This window comes from Bombina bombina, chromosome 6 (assembly GCF_027579735.1).
Source record: "Bombina bombina isolate aBomBom1 chromosome 6, aBomBom1.pri, whole genome shotgun sequence".
Lineage (NCBI taxonomy): Eukaryota > Metazoa > Chordata > Amphibia > Anura > Bombinatoridae > Bombina > Bombina bombina.
Window position 1 is genome coordinate 361,351,539 of NC_069504.1, and position 9,921 is coordinate 361,361,459.

The 9,921-nt window shown below is 42.8% G+C and overlaps 1 pseudogene; it reads right to left on the bottom strand.

Moving 5' to 3' along the window:
- Positions 1-6,158: 6,158 nt before the first annotated feature.
- On the bottom strand, positions 6,159-6,277 carry LOC128665226 (uncharacterized; annotated as a pseudogene).
- Positions 6,278-9,921: the final 3,644 nt, after the last annotated feature.

Sequence of the window (9,921 nt, forward strand, 5' to 3'; positions counted from 1 at the left end):
TGGTAGCAGTGGCAGGCTTCTTGGCCTGCTTACCCTTGTTCCAGCCTTGCGTCGGTCTCCAGGCTGGTTTGGGTTGTGAAGTATTACCCTCTTGCTTAGAGGATGTAGAATTAGAGGCTGGTCCGTTTCTGCGAAAGGGACGAAAATTAGGCTTATTTTTAGCCTTAAAAGACCTATCCTGAGGGAGGGCGTGGCCCTTTCCCCCGGTGATGTCTGAAATAATCTCTTTCAAATCAGGCCCAAACAGTGTTTTACCCTTGAAAGGGATGTTAAGCAATTTTGTCTTGGAAGACACATCCGCTGACCAAGACTTTAGCCAAAGCGCTCTGCGCGCCACGATAGCAAACCCTGAATTTTTCGCCGCTAATCTAGCTAATTGCAAAGCGGCATCTAAAATAAAAGAGTTAGCCAATTTAAGTGCTTGAACTCTGTCCATAACCTCCTCATACGAAGATTCTTTATTGAGCGACTTTTCTAGTTCTTCGAACCAGAAACACGCTGCCGTAGTGACAGGAACAATGCATGCAATTGGTTGTAGAAGGTAACCTTGCTGAACAAACATCTTTTTAAGCAAACCCTCTAATTTTTTATCCATAGGATCTTTGAAAGCACAACTATCTTCTATAGGAATAGTAGTGCGTTTGTTTAGAGTAGAAACCGCCCCCTCGACCTTGGGGACTGTCTGCCATAAGTCCTTTCTGGGGTCGACTATAGGAAATAATTTCTTAAATATAGGGGGAGGAACAAAAGGTATGCCGGGCCTTTCCCACTCCTTATTTACTATGTCCGCCACCCGCTTGGGTATAGGAAAAGCATCGGGGGGCACCAGAACCTCTAGGAACTTGTCCATCTTACATAATTTCTCTGGAATGACCAAATTGTCACAATCATCCAGAGTAGATAATACCTCCTTAAGCAGTGCGCGGAGATGTTCTAATTTAAATTTAAATGTTACCACATCAGGTTCAGCTTGTTGAGAAATTTTTCCTGAATCTGAAATTTCTCCCTCAGACAAAACCTCCCTCCTGGCCCCTTCAGATTGGTGTGAGGGTATGTCAGAACAGTTATCATCAGCATCCTCTTGCTCTTCAGTGTTTAAAACAGAGCAATCGCGCTTTCTCTGATAAGTAGGCATTTTGGATAAAATGTTTGCAATAGAATTATCCATTACAGCCGTTAATTGTTGCATGGTAATAAGTATTGGCGCACTAGATGTACTAGGGGCCTCTTGTGTGGGCAAAACTGGTGTAGACACAGAAGGGGATGATGCAGTATCATGCTTACTCCCCTCATTTGAGGAATCATCTTGGGCAATATCATTATCTGTGGCATCATTGTCCCTACTTTGTTTGGACACTATGGCACAATTATCACATAAATTTAAATGGGGAGAAACCTTGGTTTTCATACATATAGAACATAGCTTATCTGATGGTACAGACATGTTAAACAGGCTTAAACTTGTCAACAAAGCACAAAAAACGTTTTAAAATAAAACCGTTACTGTCACTTTAAATTTTAAACTGAACACACTTTATTACTGAATATGTGAAAAAGTATGAAGGAATTGTTCAAAATTCACCAAAATTTCACCACAGTGTCTTAAAGCCTTAAAAGTATTGCACACCAAATTTGAAAGCTTTAACCCTTAAAATAACGGAACCGGAGCCGTTTTTACATTTAACCCCTATACAGTCCCAGCTATCTGCTTTGCTGAGACCCAACCAAGCCCAGAGGGGAATACGATACCAAATGACGCCTTCTATAAGCTTTTTCAGTGGTTCTTAGCTCCTCACACATGCATCTGCATGCCTTGCTCTCCAAAAACAACTGCGCATTAGTGGCGCGAAAATGAGGCTCTGCCTATGACTAGAAAAGGCCCCCATCTGAAAAAGGTGTCCAATACAGTGCCTGCCGTTTTTTTAAAACAATCCCCAAGATTATGATAACTATTAAGAGTTATAATCTGCAAAATATGCTTAGCAAAGTAATCGTTTTAGCCCAGAAAAATGTCTACCAGTTTTTTAAGCCCTTATGAAGCCCTTTATTCTTTTACTTAATCTAAGAAAATGGCTTACCGGTCCCCATAGGGGAAATGACAGCCTTCCAGCATTACATAGTCTTGTTAGAAATGTGGCCAGTCATACCTCAAGCAGAAAAGTCTGCCAACTGTTTCCCCCAACTGAAGTTACTTCATCTCAACAGTCCTGTGTGGAAACAGCAATCGATTTTAGTAACGTTTGCTAAAATCATCTTCCTCTTACAAACAGAAATCTTCATCTCTTTTCTGTTTCAGAGTAAATAGTACATACCAGCACTATTTTAAAATAACAAACACTTGATTGAAGGATAAAAACTACATTTAAACACCAAAAAACTCTTAACCATCTCCGTGGAGATGTTGCCTGTGCAACGGCAAAGAGAATGACTAGGGTAGGCGGAGCCTAGGAGGGATCATGTGACCAGCTTTGCTGGGACTCTTTGCCATTTCCTGTTGGGGAAGAGATATTCCCACAAGTAAGGATGACGCCGTGGACCGGACACACCTATGTTGGAGAAATACTTTTTGCACTATGAAGATATCTGTTATAGAGCTGACTGGGGCTATGGCATCAGTGCGTAGAGCTATTACATTGTCGTCACAATTCCTGGCATCTCACTGTAGGTGGAACTGAGCTAGCTAAGAGCTGTGCCTTTAGGCCTGAGAGCAGATATAGTTTTCACTAAGGCGTATAGTCTCTCCCCTGGGGGGGTTGTCCCCTTAGGAAGATGTGGGGTAAGGTATGGGGGTATGACCCGTGGGCAATCAGGGCCGGCGGGAAAGGGAGGGGAGAGACTGGTGAGGGAGCTGTGTTTAGAAAGTAGAATCTATATCTTAATTAGCTTCCTGGGGTACTAACACAGCGGTAGGTTTAGTCTGAGGGTGCAGGTGCTTTTTCAATAGTTTTCAATGTGTTATCAGGTGCAGTATTCTATGGTAGCTGGGTTGTATCTAAAGCTTCTAGGCCTTTCTGGCCTGTTGCTACTCACTTATCTTGGTCCGACTAACCCACAGTTGATATGTTTCAGGGTCTCAGTTTCTTGTATTATAGCTTAGATTAGAGTCTCTGAGGGCTTTTGCTGTACCCCTTTAATGTAGATAGTACGTATAGATGGGTTTTATTGGGGTGTTGTTTTCACCCTTCCCCTACAATCCCTTCAGATCACTTGTTCAGTTTTAGGAAGCAGGCTGCAGCTTTTAGTACACAAGAAAGTTACAATAATGGCCTCTCTATGTGTCCCTAATTCCTCAGATGTTGTGTGGGTATAAATGGGACTGTTTTTGAATATAGAGCTGACACAAAGCCAGAAATTGCGGGCAGAAGGGTATTACTGCGCACATGCCAGTGATGGCTTGTCTGGAGATAGTGCTGTGAACTGCTAGGCCCTAGATGCCACGCAGGGTGTGAGTTAACGGCTGTGCTTGTGGTCAGGCAATGTGATGCGAGAGGGAATGGCAGTGATGTATGTAGTATTGGGTGTCTTACCAGCGTGCTAAGCAGCAAGCGTATCAAAGTCTCTCCTCTGCAACCGCTTTACATCCTCTCTGTGACCAGGCTTGTGCTTCTGTCAGGGGAGCGGTATCCAAGATGGCGGGCTTTCGCGCGATGGGTAAGCTGACAAAAGTGGGCCCAGTTCCGTTACTTCTCCTTACTGACTGTGTCACCGTGGTACCGGGGCTTCGGAATGTAAATCCCCTGTGTACTGTGAGCGCAAGTACCCTGCAGTCCTCTCTCATTGCTCCTTTATCCGTTAACTCCCGCAGCCGCACCCATTACAATGGTGCCCTGTTGTAAGATACACTCGTGGGCTAAGAACCCCTAGGCAGTGCACCGCTATACTCCGGAGCGGATCCCCGACCCTCCGGAGTACAATAGGCTGGTGGTTTGGAGTTGCGGTGCTGGGGTTTAGGTCCCGGACTGATGCGGCCACAGTGTTCCTAAGCTGGTGGTCTTTAGGACTGTACAGGGTCAGCAGAATGTGCAGAATTCACTGCATTAGTAGCCCCAATTCAATCAGGGATCTTCTCCCAGGGATATTAAAGTCCAAACTTGGAATAAAGTTGATATTATTTCAGTTTTTAAGATAAATCTGTGGAGAGCTCTATTAGTGCATGTCCTCTCTGCTTGGCAGCTAACTCCGCCCCCCTTTCGAAACATTCCTTTTTTACATAAATATCTGTCAGCCTCATAACACCCTCTTAAATGGTATGCAGTGCCCCCAATAATATCTGTGATAAAAACATATCTTCTAATAAAGATATAATGAGTCCCAAGAATAATATTCCACAAAGAGATTAACCCTTAGAGTGCTGGTACCTTCTAACCTAGAAAGAAAAGCATTTACCTGTGGATCCTGAAGTCAGGCATGGAATGGCTTCTAAGGTGTGACAGATTCCTCCACTACTGCCAGGGACCGGTAGAAAAGAAAAACATAATTTATGCTTACCTGATAAATGTATTTCTTTCCGGATATGGTGAGACCACGGAATCATCAATTACTAGTGGGAATATCACTCCTGGCCAGCAGGAGGAGGCAAAGAGCACCACATCAAAGCTGAAGGGAAAATGGAAAAAAGAAGATAACACAAAGGTATAGAGGTGCCTGAGGTTTTAGTTAAAAATAACTGTCTTAAAATAAAGGGTGGGCCGTGGACTCACCATATCCGGAAATAAATAAATTTATCAGGTAAGTATAAATTATGTTTTCTTTCATAAGATATGATGAGTCCACAGAATCATCAATTACTAGTGGGAACCAATACCCAAGCTAGATGGCACAGATGATTAGAGAGGGACAAGACAGGTAAGCTAAACAGAAGGCACTACTGCATGAAGAACCTTTCTCCCAAAAGAAGCCTCAGCTGAAACAAAAATATCAAATTTGGAAAAAGTATGCAGAGAGGACCAAGTTGCAGCCTTGCAAATCTGTTCTACAGAAACTTCCTTCTTGAAAGCCCAAGAAGAAGGGACAGCCCGAGTGAAATGAGCTGAAATTCTCTCAGGAGGCTGCTGTCCAGCAGTATCATAAACCAAACGCATTATACTACTCAACCAAAGAGAAAGAGAAGTAGCTGAAGCTCTCTGACCTTTATGTTTCCCAGAGAAACAAACAGCAACTTGGCAATCCTTAGTCGCCTGTAGATACCAGATCCTGCGAGGCCACGCAGGGACAAATAAAATCACCGCCTCTCTCATCTGAAAATACAAGTAATGACTTGTGGAAAGAGAACAAACAGAGGAAAAAGGTATGCAAGACTGAAATCCAAGAAAAATGTCAGAACATCTATCAGGACAGTCTGCGGATCACATAACCATAAACCATGCCTTCAAAACTTGGCGTTCTGTCAAAAATGCCCACAGAAGTCCACTCCTGAAACCCCCCATGTGAGGGTCTATCTAGAGAACACTTCCGGATGGAAATGCTCACTCCCCGGGATGAATTATCAGTCTGTTTAGAAGTCTGATTCCCAATTGTCCACCCCTGGAAAGTGGATGACAGCAAATGTGAGCTTCCTCCCACTGAACAATCCAAGTCACCTCCTACATCGCTAAGGAACCTCTAGTTCCTCCCTAATGGTTGATATAAACCCTAGAGGTGATATTGTCCGACTGGAACCAATCCAGGGACGACTCAGGTCATCAGAGCATTGCAAATTGCTCTCAACTCAAAGATGTTTAAAGAGGACAGCAGACACTTCCGAGTCCATAATCCTTAAAGACCCAGACAGCTTACCAGCCTAGCAGGTTGGCATCCGTGTTCACATCACCCAGGAATATCTCCAGAAACACACGCCCAGAGATAGATACCCCTGAAAAAATACTACGGAAGAAAGTATCTTGTCATCTGATCTAAGACAGATCCGAAAGTTCTCCATGTCATGGAAAATAGCAAAAGGAATGATGTCCATGGAATACCATCAGACCAATTCCCTCCATACACAGGGTCACAGAAAAGTGAAGAAAAATCAACTGCAGCTAAAGCCAAACTCCCAACCTCCTGGTTGCAAGATGGCTAAGCTATCCACCGGCCACTAAAACTTACTGTTGGCTGGACAGAAGACTGCAGAGTGGGGAAAAGGAATAAATTTCCTAGATAAAAAATCAAATAAAGGTCCAAGCATACTGCACCTGATGTTCCCAGGCGGTCTCCCATCCAGGTACTGACCAGACCTGACCCTGCATAACTTCCGAGATCAAATGAAATCGGGTGCATTCAGGGTATTGTGGTGGTAGTCCCAAATAAATTACCCTTGTGGATAGAACAAGGGAACTCTTCTCCAGATTCATTTCCCATCCCCGGAAAAGAAAATTGGACAAGATCTCTTAAAAGAGAGTTCGCTCGAAGTCAGGATGATACCTGAACTATATATTGTCCAGAAAAACACACTTGCAATATCCCAAGACCTACAGATCTGACTGGGATGGCACAAACTAAGAAAACTACAGAAGATTCCGATTAAGGAAACAATAAATCTCTCAGGTCTAGGTTTGTTATGAAAAGGTCCACTAGAACCAAAGGAGAAAGGATACTACTTTGAAGGACAGAATCTGAAATATATGAGGTAAATACCTATATCCCATTCCCAAACTGGGACTGTAACTGTCACTCCCAGAGATGAAGACCCTGAATCTAGTCCAAGGAATGCCTCTCATCCTAATTGGATTGCAGATACTCTAGAAAGAGAAATCTGCCCCTGGGAGGAAAACTTAGATTGGACTTGAAAAGGCATGACCCAAACAAAGTCTCCTTAACCCTTTAAGGACACAGTTTCAGTCTGCTCAATTGTTTTATGATGGAAACATTCCGTCATATGTCCTTAAGAGGTTAAATGGAGGCACTAGAAGCGTGTATTTGGAGGAAACAGAAAGAATTGAATCTGCAACTGCAGAACTATAAAGCCTAAGCTGTACCACTAAACCACAGGCAGGCTTCTCAGCTGACCATAAATTTCAGCCACAATGTCTGGCGGCTAGTACAGCAAGTCTAATAAGACAAGACATTGCTCTAAATGAACAATTAAACCTCCAGCTTCTTACCTATATCAGAAAGAAAACTAGATTATCTCCGCAGAGATCTAAGTTCTCTGATTAAAAGTAGAAAGTCCCCTTCTACTAAAGACACCGTGCATTTCAAGAGAGATAGCTACAGTAAATCCTAAAAAGGATGTGAGACAGGGAGAAATATCCCCATATTCTCTATAACAATGCTGTGAACATCTCACAGCATGTCTAGAACCCTTCCAGAGAGGAAAGAAAAATATAGAACTGATAAAGTTTACAAAACTCCAAAGGAAAGACAACAATAGGGATCGATGTCATTTCTTATCTGAGACTTAAAATGTCCTTTTGCCTTTTCCCTGAAGTAAAGGAAAACAGACCAAGCCACGGATACCGCAGAAGATACCTGAGCTTGCAACTTCTGTAAGCAAATACACTCCTCCAGGTGATTGAGAGGAACCAGAGGGCATTGCATGTGATGCCATATAGGCTTGGGACATAAAAGGAGAAAGCTGTGGCAGTGCCTTAACAGCAACATACTTGAAGACATGAAGTTCTAACCAATCTGTACATTTAATAGTATTTGAGAAATCAGAGGTACAGAAAAAATAAATGTTTGAACCAATTCTTAGTTGAGCAAGCCTTCCACACAACTTCAGCATCAGTAGAGGAATCATATTGCCTGAATCCGAAATTTCACCCTCAGATGCACCTGAAGAATCTTCATCCTCAGACTTCTGAGAGGAAATACTTTTTGATTAGCCACTTCAGGATCAAAAACCTTACTTACTGTTTCTTTAAATTTCCTTTTGCGTTTTCCCTGCAGCATGGGAAAAGCAGACAGCGCCTCAGATACCGCAGAAGATACCTGGGCAGTAATATCTTGCAAAATAACTCCAGACGGAGCATGAGAGGAAACGCAGGGCACTGTCTGTGCAGAAGAATAGGATTGGGACGCTTGAGGAGAAAGATGCGGCACATCTGAAACAGCCTTAGCTAATAATGGCTCAGGGTCAAAAAGTCTATTTCTATATCTAAAGTTCTTTCAATACATGAACAAAAAGGTACTGGGGGTTCCACCTGGGTATGAAAACATAAGCTACAGGTAACCTCCTGCACAGCCTCCTGATCCATAATACAAAAAGGAGCAAATAAAAAACTTTTTTTTTATCTTTTAACAAAGGATATAAAAAACGTTCTTAAATAAATTTTTCCTTTAAATTTACCAAATCAAGAAAACATACCTCAGGCAACACTCTACACCTCGGCGGAATTACTGAGGTACCCTACCTGTCCTGCAACTCGCAGCAAACTGAGGAAAAAAACGATCCCGTTTACAATCCGGATTTCCAGAGAAGCAAAAACAGCAAGAAGCCTTCTAAACAGCAGAGCCATCTGAAATATGGGCACCTCACTCTTACAGGAAGTGAAAGAAAGTGGAAAAAAAAACCTCTGACATCACAGAATAAGAACCTCCCTAAAAAGGGCGGTGCTACAGCTGACAAAAAAGCCTTTTTTTTTCAAAAAACAACTTTCTTGAAAAACAAGCTTAAAAACAAACAATAAATCCCCCCCAAAAAAGTACATAATCTGTTACTAAAAACAGATCCTCACTGAACCATCAATAAAATAAATAACTCCTCACACTAACAGTGCCTGCAAAAACTGCCATAAAAACCTGCAGCCTGACAGGAATAATAAAAAACATCCCCCTGCAGCGGTTTAGCTGAATAAGTGCCAAATTTTTCCCTGCTACATAGAAAAATAAAACTGGCACTTGCCTCAATATTTATCTGTCCAGCAGCAGGACAGCTCACCTGCTTTGAGAGGATGCCAGCCCTCACATGGACCTGTGGAAATACAGAAAGACTGAATAAACTTACTCAGGCTATCTAAATAGGGCAGCAAAATGTTTTGGGAAAAAGCAGTGAGGATTGTACCCCACAAGTTCCCAATTGCTTAAAAGCCACCATTGCCCTACTGAAGAGACTGACATGGGCTAAGGCTAGACCCTTTAGAAAGATCAGAGCAAACCTACTCTGCTTTAAAATAAAAAAATCTTGATTGTAGATCAGACACCAAAACTTCACCTCCTCCTTGCACCGCAGGCAAAGAGAATGACTGGGGGTTATGGGTAAGGCAAGTGACATATATAGCAGCTTTGCTGTGGTGCTCTTTGCCTCCTCCTGCTGGCCAGGAGTGATAGTCCCACTAGTAATTGATAATTCCGTGGACTCACCATATCTTAGGAAAGAAAGACAGAGTAACCAACCCTGGCTTTCTATAATAGGGGAAGCAATAATGTTAGAAGTTAAGCAAAGACCACTTTGCCGTCTTTTAACTGCTAAAAGCCACCATTACTCTTACTAAAGAGATTGACATGGACACAACTTGACCCAAATCCTTGCTTGCAGTAAAAAGTATCCCTTAAAAGGAAGAATATCTTCAGATACCATATTCGCACATCCCCCCCGTGACAGAGGCAAAGAGAATGACTGGGGATTATGGGTAAGGGAAGTGACACTTAAAAACTGTTCTGCTGGGGTGCTCTTTGCCTCCTCTTGCTGGCCAGGAATTGAGTATTCCACTAGTAATTGGAATTTGTGGACTCTCCATGCCATAGGAAAGAAATACTTACCTTTTTGTTACTGTAAACTTACCGCCGATCCTCCTCCTGGATCTCCTTCAGTATTGAGCAGATCGAATCCGGCTTCCTCCAATCATTGTGTGCCTCCTTTGGCATTCAGCCCGTGAGGCATATGAAGAGATTTCCCATAATACGAAAACATGGTGTCATGAGGCAGTACTCCCTTCACTCTGACAAGAACTGTACTCTGAGGGGAACCGGCCTCAATATGCTCTGAAGTGCGTTTCACTGAAG